Below are 25,062 nucleotides of genomic sequence, written 5' to 3' on the forward strand. Positions count from 1 at the left end.
ATCAAATTTCTCCTGTTTTCTTTACAATACGACCTCGAAATATCCTACACGTGTAGTTTAACGAGCGAGGAATAATAGAATCAAACCCGAGCCCAGCTTTTTTAGAAGTTAACAATCGACTGATCGGCCAGTTTTTAATATGATTGTTATAAACTTACTTTGAAATAAAGCATTAAAGGATAAAAAAAAATAATCAGTAAAACTTATAATTAAATCGATTATTTATGTTTCTAATAAATAACGTAACAGACGGCCAGATAAATACAATGTTGCGTTACACGCTATAAACAACCTACATTCCTACATTTATGCAATTCTTTAATGTTTATAAGAACATAAAATATAATGTTATTTAATAGATCAACAAACATCAACTAAACCGTTTGCCGACCGACCTCCTAAGTAAGAAGCTTCGTCCGGAGGTCCCGGGTTCGAATCTTAGACACGGTTGGAATTTTTAATTTAATTTATATTATTGACTCGTTTAATTATTTATCAAAATATGAATTTATATTACAGAATATAAGGTATATGTTTAGTGAAGGCTGTTAGTTCAGTTTTTAGTCAAGGTCGCAGACACAACGTTGTTCGAAAAAAACAACGGTTTTTCCGATTTCGCATTAAACGGACTAGGTTTTGTCAACAAATCAGTGAATGGTGTTATAAACAACATAACCCAAGCTTGTTTATTATTACAATTCTGACCTGTGTGCGATGCCGTTACCAGCTGTCGCCAGTCTGCTCTCTGTGTGCGTTGGGTGTGTTAGTGGGCGCGATGAAAATTATGATTGAAAATCGGGTCGCAAATACTGAAAGATTGATAAACGCTATATTAACCCACTATATTATACCCTCCATCGCATTATTTAATCGCGTACTATTTTTCTTAATATTTAATTCATTAATTAAAATTTTATTTGGCTATAACTCTGGAACCGATGAAAATAATTATCACTTATATCGTTGAAAAACTCTCGATGAGGATTTATTATTGCGATTAAGAAAAAGTCCAGGATCCAAATTTTTTTGGATTTTGGGCTGTTTTGGACACTTTTAGCCCGGTCGATTGCAATCAAAAGGGAGGTGCAAAACTAGATGTTATAACAGTCTTAAATCCAAAATTTCAACATGCTACGGCTAATCGTTATTAAGTTATGCGAGATATATACGTACGTAAAGACGTCATGCCGAAACTATTCAAAATGGATTCAGGAACGTTCAAGATGGATATTTCCGTTGAAATTTGAAAAACGAAATTTTTCGCGATCACAATACTTACTTTACTTCGTACAATTAAGTTAAAAAAAAAAAAAAAAAAATATTTGTTGTGCTATATGACAGCTAATTGGTATATAAGAAAAAAGTCTAACTTAAAATGTCTAAACGAAGGTAGATTAGTTCACACATTACTTAATCTTAGTATTATTAATAAATAAATAGATCTCATCTCTCTCTCACTGTGTGTGTGTTTGTTTGGGCGCGTGCGTATTTGTATTGTAGATTTGCTTACAGTAAACGTTGTAATCGGCTAAGTTAGATAAATTTATAATTAGTGTAATCGTATCATTACCCCCTTACATACCACTTGTTAATCTTTTTTATAATCTATAATAATTTGCGGTTCAGTTTAGTTGTGGAAAATTTTTCAAATACTAATCTGGTATCGAACCCAACACTTTGGTTTAAGATTTAGTAAGCAAAGCACGTTTTCTGTGGCACTGAAGCGGCAACATTACATTTTTAATTGTTAATTATATTTACCAAAAAAAAAGTATAAAAGCAAGCACGCGAATGTGCTTTTGTATACGTGCAATCATTATGTGTACGTGCGCGGTTGTAATTATATATAATAAATTGAATATTAGATAAAATTAAATAATTGAAAGCCTCATAATTACCCGTTTATGTACCGTTAGCTATGTTTTTTAGCTAACACATACAGGCGAATTTTAAAAGTCGTTTTCATTTATTATGTTGTACAATTTGTAAGTTATCACGGTGAAAAAAAAGTCAGAACAAAAATTTTGGCTAAATTTTGTCGAATAAAAAAATTAATAATAAATCTGACCGTCTAACGTAAAAACCGACCGTTTCGAACTGCAGAACACATCAATATAAATTTCAAGAAAAGTGTGAAAATATTTGTAAAGTATTTCACGATGACAATAAAAGGAAATTTACCTTCCTAAAATAGATAGCTAAATTATTAATCACCAAATGCAGACACAGGTAAAACGTAAATTTTTTAAAACAAAAACAGAACTTCAATAAAATATTGATATCCGAAATAATAAGTAGCAATAATTAGAGCACATTTAAATAAAAATAAATTTAGTATACAAAAAAATGAGCAACCCCTTTTCTAGTGTAACGGTACTTACTTGAAAGCAAATTATTTTATAAAGTAATCTACGTATATATATTTTATTTAATTTAAATTAAAATAACAAGAATAAAAATATATTTCGCTAAGCTAAAAATAATCATTTTTGCCAAACAAAATTTGCAAATGATGAAACGTTCATTAAATTCCCATAATTCCTGCTAATGAGTTAACCTTTTGTAATTAATCACATTATTTGTGTACTATTTTGCTTATTACATAATATTTTATTGAAAGAACTTACCTAATTTACATGTAGAATTCTTCTCTAAATGGTCGTTTAGATTCGTGTAAAACACTACTATATATACTGAAAACAAATAACGTATAAGTAAACAAAATTTGATACGGTTTTAAAAACACCATTAGATCGGAAAGAAATAAATATCATTTATTGTACATGACAACGTTAATCGTTCGTTAATACTACTTATATTAGATTAATAAGTTATCAGAAAGAAAATATTAGATAATATTACAATCTAAGTTTTCTTTATTTTTACTACATCGCTGTATATAATGGAAGAAGCTAATAAATAATATAAACAAATATAATTTTTCATGAACGTAATAAATATTTTGACACACGCAGTTGTTTTGACTAATTGTAGCCGAACCAAGTTGAAGGACGAAATAGTCGGATACAGTCACAGCAATTACGCTTCCTGATCAATTCTATCTGTACACTCCCTTTTACTTACACCAACACGTACAAGTTACCGCAGTTAGTAAATTTTTTTCTCCGCTCTATCCGTAGTTCAGAACCCATCTTTTTATTTTATTCTGTTAGGTTTTTTTTACTATTATTTTCTTATTAATCTGCATAATTAATTTTAATTTTCTAATTAATGTTTTTATATTAAAATATTTTTAAACTTTTTTTAATATAATATATTTAAAAATGTATTTTTTAAATGTAATTAATAATTTTTTCACAAAAAAAAACCAAAAGGATTGATTTCTAACAGACATTCGATTTGGTTTGCTTTAATTCTTATTTTCAATTAGAATCGCATTCTCTTAACTGAATTTCAATGGTTTTCTGAGAAAAAGAAATTTTGACTATAAAAAAGTAATCGGGTTTATTTAACTATGTTGCTTTCCAACCTGTTAACTGCCATCTGTGATCGGAATTAAGTAACGTTTAATGATTTTACAGTCTAGGAACTCTTTATAACCGAATTTAAAAATATATAAAGTTTCATATCATTAGTAAATATCCTCGATGAATCGGGAGCTAAATTAGACGGTTCTGAAACTTCTTCAAGGTTTGTTATTTCAAAAACAAAACGTTAAATTTTTCAACGAATAAAACCTATCTATATTTAATTTATTCTGTAGTAAAAAGATTACGTACATATGACAATCTGCCATCGTTTAAAACACACACATACACGCACACACACACAGACAAGAGTTTATTAACCTCCCCTTAGAGACTATTGAGTGCGATATTAAACTCGAAAATCTTCTTTTTCCTTTCCTTATTTATACAAAATAAACAAACTACGTATCATTGTATTTAATAAATCATTGTCTAAACAAATATTCAATTTTAACAAATACAATTGTTACATTTTAAAATGCGTACAATAAGATAGATTAATAAATAAATTACACTGTTGATTCTTGTATTAAAAAAACCGTTTGAAAATAAAGATATGTTGCAAAAGGTTCTGGTTTCGAATTCCTAATCTCAGACAGGCTCAATATTCTTACACCCTAAAAATTCATTTCATAATTAAAGAGAAAAAAATAACCGGATATTATTAATTTGTTGGCAGTTTAGATTAATAAATTGTTTAATATAAAATAGATTATGAATATTTGTTTTAATAATGCGTATTAAGATCACGACAAGTTCCTTCCCGCGCTGTCTGGCCAGCGCCCGTTGTTGAACACAGTTATGTAATATTACTCAATCCACTCGACAACAAAGGTTCAAGTTTAACAGTCTGACGCGCTTTAATAAATAAATCCCTTACGCGATAGAGCTGAACTGTAGGAAGAATAAATCGATTCCGTATCTAATATTTATATGAATATAAGCGAACTGAGACAGAAGCATTATTCCATGTCACTCAAAGAAATTTCAATATAATTTTTGGATCAAACTGTTTCGTTCATTGAGAGCCAGGTATTAGTTAAAAACGACGAAATATATTTTAAAAGATCTAAATAAAATAAAATTAGGCTTTATACGTATAATAAAGTGAACTAATAAATAGATCTACGGGTGTATGTACGCTCTTACACACCCATTCGATTTGGATATTGTAGACAGGCCGAACCGTGAAATTTAGAGATAATACTAATCATTCATTACCTCCTTGCGTACTGTTCGTGGTTTCTATAATCTACATCGTAAAAGATGCGGTTCTGTTATTTTTCTTTTTGAGAAGATGACTGTTCGTCTTCTCAAAAAGAAGCAAATCTTTTGATCATCTTCTCAAAAAAAAACTGCAGTTCCAGATATCGATCGAATCTGGAACTTTTAGTCTAGCAGGTAGCTTGGCGCTACCTCTTCTCTAATAGCATGTAGATCATGTTACATCTAAAAAAGAAAAGATTAATAATACAATTTTTTTATTTCCTGATTGATATTTAAAAAAATATAGTAACACTTAATAACAAAATTGTACGTGCGCGCGCGTGGGGGTCCGTATTTACATGTAGTATATATATATATATATTTTTTTTTTTTTGAGGACGAAAAACGGTTGAACGTTGTCATCGCCCGGATGTACTATATATTGAGCTTGATTACGTATATAAATTGATTATACGTATTTAAATAATAAGTAAAAATCTCGTTATAACCCCTTTGTGTACGGTTGGCTGTTGTTGTAATATGTCCATTTATAGTTTTAAGCGAAAATTTATTCTCTTTAATATTTTATCTAATTATAAGTTGGTCAAGACCGATAGTCAATTTTAAAAACAATTTAATATTAGACGACATGTAATGGATGCTCTAATGTTGAAAAAAATTGATGGTGATAACAGTTTGCGAACCAAATTTTAGATATAATAATTTTGTTGTTAAACTAGCGAATGTCTTTCGATGACGTCGATTCCGTAGTGGGGGGAAGATGAGTCTAACTAAAGAAATTCACGGAGATGCTTTGTTTTGTGGTTAGTTATTGGCGGGAATTATCGGTAGATAGCCGACTGAATACGTAATGCTTCCAGTTAACATTGACGTCATCCAATTTACATCTTTTTACTGAGATATTTCTTATTACTGATTAAGGTGAGTTGTATTTATTTTTTTAATATTATTGGCCAATTATTATTGGCAGTTGTTTTATTCTGTGTATGTGTTACTCAAATTATTTATTAGATTAAAAATGTTAGAACCCAATTTACTCTCGTCTATTTTTACAAAATAAATTTAATAATAATAAATTTGTTTATTTATCTCTTAATAGCGGCTAAACAGTATCGAAAAAATAAACAAGTTATATGTTTGTAAGAGTATTTCGTGAGTAATATATTAGATGTATTTCGTGTTAAATATATTATGTTTTAAGTCGGGTAACGAGAATGAAGCTAAGAAAATAATTCGCATCTGTATCGTTATAAAGAATATACCGATTTACTAGAGTCCTGGGTTCGACACCTAAATAGCTTACCGTTTGTTCACCGATCTCAATTAATATCGTTAAATATTCAAATAAATGAATAATACTCGGGAATAACACAAAAATTTGAAGAAACTATTTTTTGATAGGAAAGAAAGTAACAAATAATCGTTTTAATAAATTTATCGGCGTAGTTTTTATTTAACATATATATATTTAATAATATAAGTAAGAAAGGAAAAAAACATAGGTAGTGAGTTTGTAGAAGGCAACCAATATTTTATAATATGAGTTCGACACCCAGTAAGGACTCTGTATAATCTTAATAATTATGCATACATATTATTTAAAGCAGAAATTATTCGTAAACAGTACAACGAGATATATACAACAAATAGTTCATTACAGATTTTTATATTTAACATTTCCCGTGTTTACTTTATATTTTTTAAGCTAAATTAAAAAAAATCACAACATTGTTGAAAATGTATAGTCGATCGTTCTTTTAGAGGAAAACTATTTTTAAGAAAGATATAACGACCCTCCTTAGATCGATCGGTTGATAAATTAAGCGACTGATATACCGATATTCCTAGGTTCGAATCTCGGCATCGTTTGGCATTCCTTATCGGTTACAGTTCATCTAATTCTTTACGTACAATTATAAACGACGCAAAATAAAGAAATTACAAAAAAACTATGTTTATTTGCTGATCAAAGGAGCACTGAAATTAAAAAAAAATTGAAGTAACATAATTTAACGATGTACTCGTATTTTCGAAATAAAATTCTATACGCGTAATTTTTTATTACTACAAACGACGTTGTAACTTTTCTTCTCGTCGGGAAAAATCTTTGGATCAGAGGTTAAATTTTACGTAAATTTTTCATTTACAGTTACCGTTTTTTTGTTATAATTCCAACGAGAAATTTTTTAAAGCTTTTTCACGAACGGAAAGGCATTAATAAATTTAAAAAGTGTCGAAAACCTTAACGGTCAATTTTTTTATTACAAAGTTTTTGTAAAAATGCACTTTGAGTGAGAAAATTGAAAAAATACAAACATGTTTAAGTAGCCCACCGCATACAGCGAGAGAGATTGACGGAGGGGGAGAGTGAGAGAGTGACTGGGAGAGAGAGGGGTCGAGTGAGAGACAGAGCGGGTAGTGTGAGAGAGCGAGGGTGATGGAGAGAAATTGAGAGAGGGTTTGGTAGGGGGATCAATGATGGAGAGGAAGCGAGACAGAGGGTCTCTCTCTCTCTCTCTCTCTCTCTCTTACTTCTCTTCTCTTCTAATACTATTCTTAATACGGAGTGGTATATAATCGCAGCTCTAACATTGTGACTACAACAGGTGCCATGTTGCCAATTAACCTGAGTTTTCCTTCCCCCCTCACCCTTTGGCAGCCAAGATCGGCATGAAGTAATTCACTGCGTTGCGTTTGAGTTATTCAACACTTTTACATAGAATAAATACATCATCCAAGCTAACCAGTAAGGAAGATGAATGAAAAAAATAATTTTTAATATTTTTGTAAATTTTTTATTATTTATTTTTTTTTTTTAATTTAATAATTAATCATATTATTATTTTACTATTATTTATATTTATATATTAAAAAAAAAAATCGTGTTAAATTCTTTGTTTGACAATAAGGTCAATGAACTTTGATATTTATCGTTTATGTATTAGTGTTAAAAACTTAAAAATCATACTTGATAACTTTTTTGTTTATTTTAATTTTTTTATGTTGTTATAATACAATTAGTAAAATAATCACTGATTTTATACATCCGGCTCTCGTTTAACCGGACTTATATATTTTATTTATCCGTAAAATTTACATAAACTATTGCTTGTTTAAGTACTCGAATTATCAGAGATTTTCTTGTTACAAAATTGTGATTCAAATTAAATATAATCTGAGATTAATGTTTGTTAAAACGTCGATTATTCGGACCTCCATATCTCAAACATTTTTCGACTAATTGCAGGGCCTTTTATCCGGAGGTCCCGGGTTCGAATAAAAGGAAATAACTGAAAACCTTAACATTACAGTTTAACGTTGGTTACGTTCCTTTGTTAACTTTGTATACATAGGTTTAAGCGAAAATTTGGTTTCAGTTATTATTTTGTCAAATTAAAAGTTTTCAAATCTGTAAAACATTAATGCTATACTGTCGGTTGTTATTATGAGAGGAGAAACAGTACAGTGTAGGTAATACATTTTAGTTGGCGCGCCAATTTTCATAATTTATTTTGCAGATTTGTTCGGACGTTGTTTGAAGCGACAGAGAAATAACGTGCGTGGCAGAGAACGAAAGCTTATGGAATCTAGCGACATTACACATGGCGCTGTGATATGCAGTTCAATTTGGATCCTCGTGTCTGCGGTCATTCTTGTTTAACTATTTCTTATACGTTGTTTATTTTGTTTTGGTGTTTAATGACCTTCATTATTAATCGAGGTAAGTTTCTTTATATTAATATTATTTTAATATAGCTTAAAATAAGTGTTATTATTTTTGTTTTCACGTACTGCATTTTCTATTTATAACACCGGCTACATAGTATCCCCCAAAAATAAACAAAAGTTACACGCTTGTTTATAAATTTTAGGTTAATCGGCCGATAAATAATTAACCAAATAAAATGCCAAATAACCAAATAAATAATTAACCAAATGCACAATCTAAACGTACCGTACTCGTGGGTTAAGCAAAGTACGGTTAATGTGTAAAAACGCGCTCACACGCACCCACAGAGAGAATGAGAGAGAGAATGTTAGAGAATTTTCGCGCTGTCTGGGACAGAGTGAGGTTTAAGAGACGGGGTGATGATAGTGATTGTGATGTTTTATTACTTTCCAAGAGCGACTCTTATTTTGATAATCGTATTCTCTAAATAAGTATATAATTTCGTACCAAATTCTTACGGTATTTTGTATTTCACTTTTATTCGTTTCTGGAATATTAAATTTCGTATTTTAAAATGCTTGAAATTTATCGGTGATAAATTATAATTTTAAACTTGTATTTAAGAGAATAGAAAGTAAAAACAAAAATAATAGTAATGAAAACATTGGCAAAAGATACCAGAATTGCAGGTAGTACAGGTAGACAGAAAGTTCTGTGTTCAAATTTCGGTCAGAATTGGCTTTTTTATACGCTTTATTAAAATTTGAAATAAAAGTAAGTGACGAACTGAATGTCGGTCTATTGCCCGTACAAATAAATAAATAGAAAAATGTATTAGGTATTAATACGTGTTAGGAATACCATTAATAAAGATAACTAGGTCGAATTGTAAATAAAACTGGAAAAATGTTATCTGTTATTATGTAATATTAGAATTTTTTTTTTTGTAAATTACTTTACAAAACTGATAAATTTAATCGTAATATTTTTAAAAAAATTATTAAAATTAAGGGAGATTAATTATTATTTTAAATAAAATGTAATAATAGATATAAAATGATCGACAAATCTTTATTTAATTTAATTATATCGAACGTCTATATAAGAAATATAATAGGGATATTAACTTTGTTATTCGACAGAAATACAGACACACGTACGCACATTTACGGTTGTATTTGAATTGTTTACCATCGCGTGACCAGTACTGTACGTGGGTAGCCAATCAGAGTGAAGTTAGCCACCTGCATTGTTTCACCCCCCCCCCCTCATTCGCGCTCACGTCTAACCATTAGTCAGACTGACAGTTGGTTTTACATCCCAAAAAAATTAAACAAAAAATAATTACCTCTGACAGCGTATGAACGATACAATTTTATTAAATTATTGTTTTATTTTTTATCATTGACTATCGAAGTATTGTTTTTCTATTAAAGCATTTATTATTATAAAAAATTTACTTATTACATTTATTTTATTTATATTTTATTTTTTTTTAAACACTTCGCTTTTATTATAATCAGAATTTTTTTAAATCTAGCACAAATTATGTATTACAGTAAATAAATTTGTACCTTCAAAACTTGATTGTATGTTAGTTCAATCTAGTTTTGAAGGTACAAATTTATTTACAAGGGGTTGTTGAAGCTTTCTATTATTTAATAAAATCTAATGTTACAGCTGGATAAAACTATATGTGTATATGTCTTTATCAGTAATGCAAGAGTTCGCACGCACGCACACCCGCGCGCGCAAATGAAGAAATACGTTACTACATAATTACAATTTTTAATTTTTATTAAATATTAAATACGTTTACTTCTTAACAAATGTTACCGTTCGTAAATGTAAATGCGGGGAAACGTCAAAATTTTTAATTTACTAAATCACACGAATCATTTACCGGTACAAAATAAAAATGCACATATTGCTATATAAATTCATATTTTGATTTAAGCACGTTTTTTCAAAAAAAGGCCTAAAGGATTAATATTTGAATAGATGTATAAATAAATATACACTTATACAGACTTTTGAGAAAAATACAAGGTCTTCTGAAGCAGCTTTTTCAATATTGTAATACCGGGCGAGCGACTTAAAATCAAACCTAATCGGCTCGAACTGCAGTTATTTTAGCGTCGCGTTTAATACTGCTATTACTAATAGTCTATTTTTGTCGGTTGTAAACTGTTCCAGCTACAGTGCGATATAGTTTCGTTCTTTACGATTATGTTTATTCTAAAATACAGTATTCCATCGAGGAAAGGGCTGCTATCGAGGAAGCTTTAGATCCTTTCAAGAGAAACGTAAAATATTTTCGCTAAGTTTTCGAACGTCAGTATCCCGATAAATAGTAGTAGTACACGATTCGGTTAAAAAACGGCGCACAACGGAGTCCGTTTCAAACTAAAAAACGAAATAGGCGACCTTTCGTCAGGACTCCGTAGGCCATAGCCCGTATTCAAAAAACAATATCTGCCGGTCCGAAAAAATCTATAGGGTAAATTATCGCACCAAGATCGTGTAAAGTACACATCTTGTAAGATTCTTCACGACTTAAATCTCGGAAACCTTATCGTGTAAAAACTAAGCAAAACAGATTAACCGAAACGTCTTAATTTTTAAGGGGGTCATAAAAGGAGTAAACTTGACGGGTCCTTATGATTTTCACCTGAAAACTCGAATAAAGCAGGTCCCAATATTGTATCTCCCATAGATTTTACGATAACCGCCGTAAAACAGAAAAATTCAGTGACGAAAAACACGTTTTTTTAGGTTTGAAGTACAATAATTTTGTTAAACGACTGAAAAATGCGTAAATTTTATTAAGAAAACATGTAGAGAACTTAATTTTGAGAAAATTGATGAAATGAAGTTACGAAAAACAAAAAAATATCAACTTTTATTATTAAAAACAAAACGGAACAAAATTTAACAGAAAACAGCGAATGAATTTATGAAAATTAAAAACAACTTTTTAGCGTAATAAATTTAGATCGCAAACAACAAATTTATTTGTAGAATTTAATAATCTTCGTGAGAATAGCACACTTCACAGCACTCGTGTTTCATTTGAACGCCAACCGGTACAGCCGATGAAAAGAAAAATTTCTTCAAGTAGTACAGTTTAGTTCCAAAACGATCACGCGAAGAATTTCTACGTTACTCGACATTCTACAAAGTACAGTACGGAGGACATTACACGCTCAAGGACTGAATCCTTGTCACGTCCAGAAAATAAAACACCTCAAGCTTGGTGATCGTGCCGGACGGGTTTTTTCAGCGGGTTAACATAATTACTTTTAAATCTCGTTCGTACTATTTTTGGACGAAGCTACTTGTACCCGTAACGGCGTAAACAACACGTGAAATTCACATAGGTGGTGTGAAGAAAACCACACGCTCCAGTCGGATCAAATTTCCAGCCGTAATTTTCGGTGAACGTTTGATGCGGCACGATCGGCAACAAATTAGGCCCTTTCTTACTAAAACGTGTCACGGGGAGAAATTTTTAAACGATGTATTTTTTTGCTTGAAAATTTGTCATCGTAGAAACAAATCGAAATGTATTATCGACTTGATGGAATACCGACACGTTTGCCGAATAAAGTAAGACGGTTTTTAGATGAAAAATGTACCGGTATTTACGTAAACTCTACGACTGGACGTAGAGGGCTGGTAAATTGTCCGAGTAGATAGCTGAACCTTAAATCCCTTAGATTATTGTTTACGGGAACGGATGAAATGAGAGGTGTACAAGTAAAGAGTAGACGCACGTGACGAACTGATCGCTTGCATTCTCAGTGCTGTTGCCCCTCATCAAGGAACGCAAGGAAACGAGTTGAAAAGTGCATCGATGTTAACGGTGGAATTTTCCAACGTTTATTTTAAATTTAAAAAAATATAAACCACAGTGAGTATTTTTTTTAAAAAGTGAATTAAAATTATTTTAATTTTTCAAAGGTTAAACATATTTTACTAAATAAAAAAAAGAAAACGGTTGTTTTTACTTTTACAAATCCTTAAAGTTTTTTTCTCCATACAGTATATTACAACGATTTTCTCAGAATTAAACTATCTACAAGTTTGTTTAACAAAGTTATTCTACTTCAAACCTAAAAAAACGTTTTTCGTTACTGAACTTTTCTGTTCTACGCTGGATATCGTGAAAATAAGGGATGATAGTTCTGGGTTTTATTATTCTATTTTTCGCGTCAAAAAACATAAGAAACCATCAATTTTACCCCTTATATATATAACGCCTTAAAAATTTCAGTATGACTTATTTCACCGGGGAACTGAAATCCGAGCGACATCTATGCTAGTTAACGGTAACTGATAGTTACCGTTTATTTAATGTTCCATTTCTGACAAATCAGGTGACTTTATTATTAATATAAAAGTACACGTTAAAACAATCGCACGCGTGCGCATAGAAATTTCATATCAAATATCGCTAAATATTTAAAATTAAATAAATAAAACGAATGAAGGTTGTAACAACGGAAAAAGAACTGCTCCCACTGTTACACTAAAAGTCGTGGGTTGAATTGGCGCCTAGTTATGGTAAACGTATAACAAAACAATCAAAACGTAGTTAATAGCTGAACCGACTTAAAAGTGAAAAATAAAATTAATTACTCGATTTCCGTAGCCGAGCGGTAGCGTCTCGGCCGTTCATTCAGAGTACCGGGTTCTAATCTCGGCCAGACACGGTATTCTTCATACGCTAAAAATTCCATTTTCACGTTCTCGCTTTAGAAGTGTCTTTGTAAGCTTCTGCGGTGAATTAATTCATCGATCGAAAAAAATAAATAATAAATGAACGATAAACATCGTATAGATAGATGGTAACAGCGACCGATTCAGTCATCGTGGACGGCTATCAGGAAGTTGTTATTACGTCTAATGTTTGAGATAGCAGAACTGCGGTTCAAATTCAGTTTCTCTAGAGAGATATTCAACATTTATAGTGAATCGATATAGATGATGAGGATCATATGATAAAAAATGTCACACCCTTACCGTGAATCAAACCGACTATCGATAAAATAAAAGATACACACACCACCGCATTACACTATCTGATTGTTCTGTCGCCTAAAGTTATTCATCTACTTTCAATCGAGACGTGAAAGTAAAAGATACCTCTATAAATTTTTCTTTTGGGGTTTAATTAAGTTAATAAATAATTTTTTTTATTCCGATTAGTGTAGAATAATATATTATATAAGAGTATATAATACTCCGGAACGCGTAAATACGCTATTTCATTAATAAAAAAAAAGGAACTGTCCTGGCATTTGTGCGGATGGATCAAGGGAAACCGTGGTAAAAACTTAATCAGATCGGCATGAAAAATTTCACATCGATTACAAAATAAAATTAGGTTCGATTAAAGTCCATAAATATAAAAACAGATGAAATAATATCGAGATAACTAAATTAAGCGACTAAATATATAATAATTCACAATTCAGAAGGCGTTAATGAAAATTATTTGTATTTGTTTACACGGTGAACAGGATACGGGAAATTGAGGTTTTTTTTTATAATTTAAAAATTATCGACACAGTAATATTGTTTATGTAGAATGAAATAATTTAATTGTTTTTTAAATAAACAACCGATGTTAATTTTTTTTTTGAAACGGTTCAGTAACGGAAGCATAATATAATGCGGGCGATTTACACATAGTTTGTCTTTTAACCAGTGATTTCTCAGAGACTACTAAAAATACAGTTCTCAAACCAATTTCTTTCGATTTTTCACTTCAGATTTCATAAAGAAAAGAAAACATAGCATTTACTCTTTTATTTAGATCTACAATCTGGCTTAATTTTACCAAACTGGCAAGAATTAAGGTAAAACTTTTATCAGACAAGAATCGCTAACCAAGAAAATGTAATTTTTAAAACTATTTGAATGTAAGCGTATGTAAATTTTTAATTGAAGAAACATATTTTCTTTTTGAGGGGTTCATGATTGCTTTTTTATCTTTTTTTATAATTTCAAGTAATCCTCATTACAGCTTTTTTGTAATAGATCTATATCTACACACACACATATGTATATATATATATATATATATATATATATATATATATATATATATATAAATAATTTGATGAAGGGGAGAACGACTAGGAAACAAAATGTTTTACTAAGAAATTTGATTTTTTCCTCGATATAATTTCAATACTGCATAATTTTTATACTAAAAACGTCATTTGACAAAAGGGTTCAAATCTGACTCGAATTCTATTACTCGATATTTAAAAATATTTCGAGATTGTATTCTAAATATCAATGGCGTATTTGAAATAAAAATCAGTCAAGAGGAAATCTGGGGAAGTTATGCAACCGTGTACTAGTTTTGATTTTACTAAAAAAGAAAAAAAAAAAAAAAAAAAAAAAAAACTACAAAAATATATAAATAAAATGTAATTTTTTATAGAAATAGAATAAAGTAAGTAGACTGTGAATTTTTTATTCTGTAGTCTTATTCAATTAGCCATTATTTCTAATTCTGATGCACGGCTTACACACACAACTTAATTTAAAATATTTATTATTTTATTTAAGTATATTTATTCGTTTACTTAATTCAATGATTCTAACTAAAGCGCGCGCGCATACCGTATTTAATTCGCATACCGTCATGTGTGACGGGACTAGCGACAACAGTCGGCATTAACTAATGTAATTTCACAAGTTGCACAGAACAAATTTCGCTTACACCGTCGGCAGATTGTTGCAGCTGTGAGGCTTACCGCACCGGCCAGTCCGAACTATTTTTTTACACTTTAAATATTATTCATTTATTTAATTTTACCGCTCACCTGTGACGTCACAATATACTCGTATAACAGTAGTTTAGAGCATTTTTTGGGGTGGAGGTGCGATTTCGCAAATATTTTTATTTTTAAGAAAAATACGACTTTAATTAGGTGAAATCTCGAGATACCGAGGGTGCCCTTGTCCTACAGCCTCGCCCCATTGAGTTTTTAAGTTGAAAATTTAACGCATCAATGCCCCGTATATAGAAGTAATCTGACCGTGTTTGGTCAAAATCGGTCCGGTTGATCTGGTGATATAAGACGATTTAGAGGCTCACACCGAACTCGCACACTCGTACATACGAACATTAACATTCGGAAAATTTCCATCCGGTTTTTTGGGTTCCGTAGAGGCGAAAACCGCGTATGCCCAAATTGGACAGATTACGGATACTTTTTCCTTCTAGAGCTACAGCTGTACTATAGCGTTATTTAGACGGGAAAATAAAAGAACCGCTCCACATTTTTCTGGATGGATCAAGGGAAATCATGATAAATACATAACCGTGATAAATTCATGACAATGAGTGTCACAAAATATTTAATTAAATGAAAAAAAAAATTAAAATCAGTTAAAAATTGTATTAATACTAAAAAAAACACAACCACAGGCGATAAAGTACAATTAACAACTCGGCATCGAATTGAATTTACTATACATAACCTATCGGAAAAATGTTCCGTTGAATCGCTTAAAACTTTACTTTAAATTTACTATAGAGATATCCTTCGTAAGTTAGATCCACGTGTGGATGTCTGTTGCGTATGGAAAAATTATGCAAACCATAGAAATATGATTTTACTCTCAAATAAATATACATACAGAGTTTTTATATAACAACTGTTTGATTTCAAGTACGATTTAAACGGCATTATATTTAAGGTAGTATAGCTTACTTACTGTACATTAGTGTCTATCCTTAACGGGTAGATTTTGAAGTTTTTCTTGGTGTACTTCGATATATGTACCGTTCGCTGCCCTGCAAATGTCCAGACGGTAATCCGGCTCTTCCCACGTACTCGTCAGGATGTCGAGTGTAATGTATGCTACCGTCGCACTGCAACAACCCTCTCCTGTAGATAGCTGATGTCGGGGATTTTCTCCGAATAATGATTTTTATATGCCTCCCAAAAAGAAATCTAATGGCGTTTAGGTTCCTTGGTGGCCTTGCGATCAGCCCTCCTCTTCCATTCCGCTTGTTTTGAAACCGATGTATAATGCAGCACGGACACGGTTGCTGTAACACGGCGAAGCGCCATCTAGCCGATAGAAAATTATGTATTTGAGCTAAATTTCAACTTTTAGTGGTTAATGGGGGTCACATTAATTCGGCATTAAGCAGGCAATGAAAAAAACTACAAAAAATAAAATTATAAATAAATATTTATTTTCATTATTTTAGGTAAGAATAAGGATATCAAAGATTAAATTCCACGGAAAACTAAACGAACTGTTCCGGCATTTGCCCTATTGTATCAAGAGAAACCGTGGCAAAACCTTGATAAGAACAGCCTAACAATATTTATGTCTACGATACATTTCACATTACAGGCTTATAACACAGTAAAAAAAAAATGTATACATTACGATAATATTACAATTTTAATTATAATAAATCTTTATGATTTATAAATTTCTTCCACATCTGATGATATCCATCCTTTTTCCCTGCAAAAAGAAATAAAAATTATATAATAATAACAATCTACAATCTCTTATCAATAAAATGTATCGAAAGGTTTTCACCTGTTACACCAGTCTTCAGGAGAATATAGAAAAATTGAGTGAAAAAACACATTATATGTTACGGTTGTTCATTACAAGCACGAGTATATTCCTTCAATTCTAACGATCGATTATGAATACATTTTTGATAAAATATTAAAAAAGTCTTATATAATATAAGGAAAATTACAATGAATGTAATCGATATGTGGATTAACAGAATAAAAGTTCTTTGAACAATGAACTCAAACCTAGAAATTTACAATTATGTAATCTATTCTGATCGGTTCCAGATAAAAATCTAAACAGTATTTTCATCCTGTGTACTGATATTTGTCATATATATATGTATGTATTTCTGGGTTTTGCAACAAAAAAAAAAAAACACATCAGTTATTTTCCAGTTATAAATAAATCAAAAAATTATTGTGCTTTAATGAGCAAATATCGTTTACTATGCTTAATTTACAAAATGTATGAACAGAATATTGCCTTTCATACGAGTGACGTAAAGAAACAAATCGTTTTCAACTCTAGATGAGGGAGATTAAAATTTAATGAATCAATTTTTATTTTTTAACTAATTTTTCTTCTGCTACCTCTTTAGGCTACCTAATGATGGCATAGAGACCTGCAGTCTGGTCTTTGGAACTGTTGCTAATTGTAATCTTAGTTAGCAGTCAATTTACTGTTAAAGCTAAATATTTAAAACTTATATTTAGGTATAAAATAGATAATAGCGTAGATAGGGCTATTAGTCCCTTAGTAAAATGTACGTATACTACTCTCGCATCGATTTAAAATACCAAATTTGGCCTTATAATTGGAAAAATAAAATAAAGTTAAACGAAGTCAGGGACGGACTCCCCTTTTATGACTAGACTAATTTACTGTAACAACTCATCTTTTAGCTGCGCGATTACAATTGCGGTCGATGTCTATACACAGTTATGGTCACAAGCAAGAATTTAGCCATCGAAAGTATCTACCTTCACAAAAAATAGACTTGTTGGCTGTAGTTGAATGAATTGACAGATTCTTGTACATTCAATCCACCATTATGGCGTAAGCCATAATGGTTCACCGTTCATGACAGATCATTTTTCCTCTTGGCTTTGAAGTTTCAAGATGTTACTTTAGCATCCAAGAAAGTTTATTTAAATGAGTTAATTAAATCTTGTATTCTGATGAGTAAATAATAATAATATATTATATACTTTATATACATCGCATCTCTTTTCAGTTAGATTCCAAAATGTGTGTTATAGTTATGATACCGAAGAAAGCAGGAGCAGATAAACGTGAAGAATACAGTAAAATTAGCTTAACTAGTCATGCATCAAAAATCTTAACTAGAATTCTGTGCATAAGAATTGAAAGGAGAGTGGAAGCAGTGTTAGCAGAAAACCAGTTTGGTTTCAGGAAAAGTCTAGGGACAAGGGAAGCAATTTTAGCATTCAGATTAACAGTAGAAGGAAGATTAAAGAAAAACAAACCTGCATACGTGGCATTTATAGACTTGGAAAACGCATTTGATAACGTAAACTGGAATAAAATGTTTGCATTTTAAAAAATTTAGGTTTCAATTACAGAGATAGAAGAAAAATTGCTAACATTTATAGGAACCAAACAACAACAGTAATAATTGAAGAACATAAGAAAGAAGCTGTAATAAAAAAGGGAGTTCGACAAGGATGTTCCCTATTCCTGTTACTTTTTAATCTTTACATAGAACTAGCAGTAAATAATATTAAAGAACAATTTAGATCCGGAGTAACAGTACAAGGTGAAAACATAAGATGCTACGATTTGTTGATGACATGGTAATTATGGCCGAGAGTAAAAAAGATTTAGAAGAAACAATGAACGATTTGGAAGAAGTTTTACACATGAACATAACAAGAGCAAAACAAAAGTAATGAAATGTAGTAGAAATATTGTAGACGGACCACTGAATATGGAAGAGAAAAGATTATGGACGTAGAAGAATTTTGTTATCTGGGAAGTAGAATTACTAAAGATGGGCAAAGCAGGAGCGATATAAAATGCCGAATAGCACAGATTTCGAATCCCCGTCAGCCATGGGATTTTTCACACATGCTGCAAAGCATTCATCTCATCCCCTGCGGATAAAAATTGCTTAACTGCGGACCCGGAGGGTAAAAAAAAAAAAAAAAAATTCTGTCTACCTAGATTTAGTATAATGTTATCTCTTCAACATTTTAAAGGAAACTAAAGATTCATACATTAATAATTTTAACAATAATTAAGATCAGCTGGTTCATTAACAATTAAAAAGAAAATGAGATGTTTACATTTAAGCGAGAAGACAAAGAAAACAATTGAATCTGAACATACTGCTCGTCAAAAAAGAAGTTCTTTTTTCTTGTAATATCATATCAAATCAATATAAGGTAGATAAATGTTATATTAATACAATTCAGTGATACAAGATAAACCAGGTATATTTATTTTACATTTTTTTATCAATATAATGTATAATAGTGATCACAAATCAATGACAATGTATACAAATAATAGTAATAAGAATAATCAATAATGCTCATAATATTAATAATAAATGTAAATATATATTCTTGGAAAATTGTACCTGTAATCGTATAGAGAGTAAGATTTCTATAAATATGTTATTCATGACACAAGAGATGTATCCAATGGTCTGAATAACCATGTGCCATTAGAAAGTGTAAATAATGAAGACATTGCACATTTAGTGACTTATCACATCTAACATATAATATCTATGTGTGTGTGTACTTATGTTGTATGTGTTGTCTGTGTATGTGCATGGGTGTAGTATATATGAACATGCAAATATAGTATAATAGTCCGTACAGTAGAGAGTTAGAAGAGCATATCAGTATGATATAATTATACAGAATATTACATTATATATCAATATATAACATTTATGATCGTAATATAAATCGCATTAATAAGTTACAATAATAAAGTATAATATCAATCAAAATTATTATTTTAACAATATTCTCAATTAGTAACATGTGAAGTATTTTTTTTAAATAAATAATTTTAAATTATCAGACACTGGCAGCAAACACAACTTATGCACAGGTCTTTGAAGCTGACCATTCGTAGTCTTTAAATCAACTAATTGGTCAGGACCTCTTCTTTTTCCTGTTTAGCCTCCGGTAACTACCGTTTAGATAATACTTCAGAGGATGAAATGTAATGAGTGTAGTCTTGTAAATTCAGTACAAAAAGGATTGAATGTTTGATTTTAGATTTTCCGAATTTAAATAAGTCATACAAAATATTCTTGGCAGAACGGAAGTTGGAACAATTATCTGAAAATATTTAGGTAGGAATACCTCTTTGTGAAATAAATCTTTTGAGCGTTGCTATGAATGACTGTGTAGTCAGAGAATTGACGAGAAGGTACTACTATGAAAGAGAGTAACTGACCTAGTTGTTGCATTTGAGTTTTTATGTGAAAGCAAGAACAATTCAAACATTTATTAATGACTGATGCGTCAATTACTAGAATGTAAAAGATGTAAATGCTCAGCAGTAAATAAATAATTTAATTATATTTGCCTTTGAGTGTACAATAATAGGATGTTTAGTTTGATAATAAAATAAAGAGTGTTGTAATCTACCTCCCACTTGTAATAATCCTAAATCATCCAGAAACAGGTCAAGCGAAATGATTTTATTTTGGTTAGAAATAATTTGATGGTTCTTAAGTTTATTTAATTCATTACTTTTTTTTTTCCTGTTCAGCCTCTGGTAACTACAGTTTAGATAATTCTTCAGAGGATGAATGAGGATGATATGTATGAGTGTAAATGAAGTGTAGTCTTGTACATTCTCAGTTCGACCATTCCTGAGATGTGTGGTTAATTGAAACCCGACCACCAAAGAACACCGGTATCCACGATCTAGTATTCAAATCCGTGTAAAAATAACTGGCTTTACTAAGACTTGAACGCTGTAACTCTCGACTTTCCAAATCAGCTGATTTGGGAAGACACGTTAACCACTAGACCAACCCGATGGGTAGATATAAGAACCTATTTTAGTGTTAATGAAAGAGTCACCTAACAGGAGTTTATCGGATTTACATGGTAATTAAACGATAAATCTACCTTGATTGTTTCTAGTGGTATTAAGTTTGAAGTGTGTTTCACATGTAAGAAGATTCATTAACTGAAACATCAGAATCAGCTTCATAAATTTTCCAAACGTTTTCAAGTATAGTTCAATGATCTAAGGTATTATTGCTTGTAAAAAGGAATGTAACAGTATTCTTATGTTTAAAGTTAGATCTAGAATAGTAACTAACATTATATAGTTTATAAATCTTGCTAACCTTGGAAGTAGGATGTTTGCGATAAGATTTAAATGCATTGTTGTACTTAACATTTGCATTTCCAATACTGAATTCCATAATTTGGCAGTATTATAATCTAGCTTTGTTGTTAGAAATTGAATTACAATAAATTCAAATATGTTAACTGGAAGTTGTATTCCTTCAAGCGAGTTGACAAATGAAGAAATGTCATTAATGAATTTAGATAGAAGATCTAACGATTCTCTTTTCACAGAAATTAATTTTAAAATGCAATCTACATTAAAATATTCAATCATAAATTTATTATCAAGTTGTATTATCAATAAATCTAATGCGATTTTATAATTTTCATCAATTATTGGAAGAGTTTTAATAATGGCTAAGGCTTCATCTCTAATTGTTGAATGTCAATAATGTAATTTTTGAATATTTGTTAAATCTTGTGGATTAAATCATTAAATATATTAAAAAAGTGAGACCATTCAAGAATTTCACCTTTGAACGATGGTAAATTATGGTAAGTTGCAATTGTAATTGTTTAATAGTTGTGCCTACAGAATGTTTTTGATTATTTACTCTATGCTGACTATTTATCTGCGAATAATCCAATTCTTGTAATACAGTCCTTAATTGATTTTCTTTAACATAATTTTGTTCTTTATCCATAATGATTACAATAACGAATATGGCCAAAAAACAAAGTAAAACTAAATTACACAAATATTATATAGATATTAATGTAAATTACGAATCCAGTTTCAATATAGTGAAGAAAGCACCAAAATAATATTTTTGTTCATTCATAATTTAATTATTATTGAAGATCGGCAATGGAAATTGAATTTTCCAAGCTGCAATTTATTTATATATATATATATATATATATATATATATATATATATATATATATATATATATATATATATATATATATATATATATGTATATAAAACAATATTAGAACTTCACATATAGCAGATATTTCACATAATTATTTAATTATCTGGTCTTATCCATTTTTTTGGTCTGCCAGGCTGGATCATTTAATCGGAGCCCAATTTTATTTAGATCTTATTTTATCTTGTTAATTTATTCAAGATACAAGATATCCTATTATTCATGAGACTAAGCTAGAATATACTCTCACCGGTTATCTTCCTATTATTTAAACATAAAAATACTGTTACGTCCCCTTTTACAAGCAACAATAACTTAGATCATTGAACTATATTTGAAAATTTTTGGAAACTTCATGCAACTGATTCTGATGTTTCAGTTAATGAAAGTTCTACATGTGAAACACACTTCTAATTTCATACCACTAGGAACAATCAAGGCAGATTTATTGTTTCACTACCACATAAATCTGATAAAATCCAGCCCGGAGGACGAAAAATAATGTACAACAATTCCAGCCATAGAGTAATTTGTTGGTTGTGTAAACTGTATATATTATTATTATTATTTCAATTACAGTTAAGCACTTCCTTTATTTATTTTAAACTTACATTGAATTAATCATTACACTGTGTTTCAATAGTTTCATGTTTTTAATTAAGTTCACATTTTTAAATATATATTAAATATGCTGTCTAACTAGAACAGATATAGAATTTAGTAATGTTATCTGTTCAACATTTTAAAGGAAAGGTGAAAATTCAGACATTAATAGTTCTGAGCTGGTTCATTAACAAATAAGAAGAGAAGAAAATGACAGATGTTTACATTCAGCAAAATGGCAAAGAAAACAGATGAATCTGAACAATACTGAGCATTATTACCATCAAAGAAAGTAATTCTTATTAGTACTACCTACACTGCAGACGGTTTACAATTATCACAATCATAAGAAAGAATGCAACAAATTAATGAGCTCTTTCATTCAGGAAACTATGTATTACACACAGTTTCCAGTCTGTGTGGAATGTACAGTAATTAAGACTATACCAGACTCTTAACAGTTTTACAAAATTAAAAATAAAAGTTATCGTAATATTTTTCCCCTAAAATGATCAACAATTTTGTAGAAAAAATTAAACTAGCAAGTTACAAATTAAAGATTTCAAGTATGTAAAATGAATTACTTGTAAAATGTGTACTATTTTTATGAGTAATTCCAGCATAAAAATTTCTTTATAGTTTGATAATGATTTTTTTTCTTTATAAATTGTTTTATGAATTAAAAAATTATAGTTTTTATGAATCAAAGAAAAAAATTAACAAAAAGTGCAAAAAGAGGTTTGATATTTGCTGCAACAGTAACAGAATAACAAAAATGTATCGCTGTCTCTCTACTTTGAACTATTGTGTCGGGTTACATGAAACCAGTCTGGTTTGATTAAGGTGGATTTGTTCGTTTTTTAGTAGTATCTTTGTAAATAAAAAAATGGAAATAAATTAAAATATATAAAAAATAATAGTTTCTGTATTCTATTGTACAGTTTAATTAAAAAGTTGTAATGGCATGAACCTGACATTATTTTTGAATAAATTATTTTTCTAGGTTAGATGCACAATATTATTTTATAAACTAAAAATATGGCTCCGTAATTGAAATCAGTAAAACTACAAATTAATTTAATTTAATTTAATTTATCATCCCATCGATGGCACAGGCGAACTTGTCTGTTATCAAAGATCCGAGAATCGATTCTAGGCTTCGGTCCAGAAAGTGTGTAACGAATAGAATAAGTGTGTAACCTGAATGATTACTTGGGACTAGATTTTAAATTATCTAAAATAATTGTTTTTAACACATCAACCATATTTTGCTTACCCCACGAATACAGTACGTTTAGAGATTGTACAATAATTTTATTTCCTTGGTTAATTATGTATTGCCCATTTAACCTAAAATTTACAACCATGCATGTAACTTGTTTCATATCTATTTGTATATGTTTGGGATACCATTTCGCCCGGTATTATAAATAGAAAACAATGTTAGAAATGTTTGGATATGATATTAAGAAATAGTTATGTATTTTGTAAAAATAGGACAGTGCACATTGTATTCTAAAATGCATTACGTAAGTATGGATACACCAGGAAAAGCAATAATTTTAAATTCTATTAAAATAATAATATAAAAAAACTTACCTCAATCAATGAGGGTCGCTATATAAAATGAACAATGCATAAGAAATAGTAATAGTTAATAATATATCAAGTGTGATCACAGACGCAAAGATCCAAATTGAACAGCGTATCGCAGGCCATCAATAGCCATTTTACAATCAACCCGAGTCTGACCGCTGGGTTTTATATTCTGCCTACGTAATTCACTGTCGTTCCCCACCCTGCAACTTCTGTCGCGTTAAGAGAAACAAATCTCTTTAACCGCCAGAGCAAAATAAATTATGAAAATTTATTTCCTGCACCGCACTGTTTCGCCTCTGATAATAACAACCGACCGTTCTCAAAGTTCTCTTATATTTGTCATCGCTTTTAAGTCGATATACAAATATCATTAATAGTACAACCAACCGTATTGTCCATTGGAGAATTTAACACGATTTTAAATATTTTAGGAAATTTTTTTTTTTATACATATATATATATATATATATAAAATAGTAAAATTATACTATATTGATTCGTTATTAAATTTAAAAAAATAAATAATAAAAATTTTACATAATATTAAAAATGAGTTTTTTTATTCATCTTCCTTACAGCTTGGAAGAATTTTTCTATCTAAACGTATTGAATAAGGCAAACGCAACAAAGGGATTTTGTAAGCGATCATAGACCAGTTGTTATCTCAATCGATAGTA

The 25,062-nt window shown here is 30.1% G+C and overlaps 1 pseudogene; it reads right to left on the reverse strand.

Annotated features, from left to right (window-relative positions):
* Positions 1 to 24,658, reverse strand: part of LOC142320501 (serine-enriched protein-like) — an 83,734-nt pseudogene extending 59,076 nt beyond the window's left edge.
* Positions 24,659 to 25,062: the final 404 nt, after the last annotated feature.

This window comes from Lycorma delicatula, chromosome 2 (genome assembly GCF_047948215.1).
Source record: "Lycorma delicatula isolate Av1 chromosome 2, ASM4794821v1, whole genome shotgun sequence".
NCBI classification, from domain to species: Eukaryota; Metazoa; Arthropoda; class Insecta; order Hemiptera; family Fulgoridae; genus Lycorma; species Lycorma delicatula.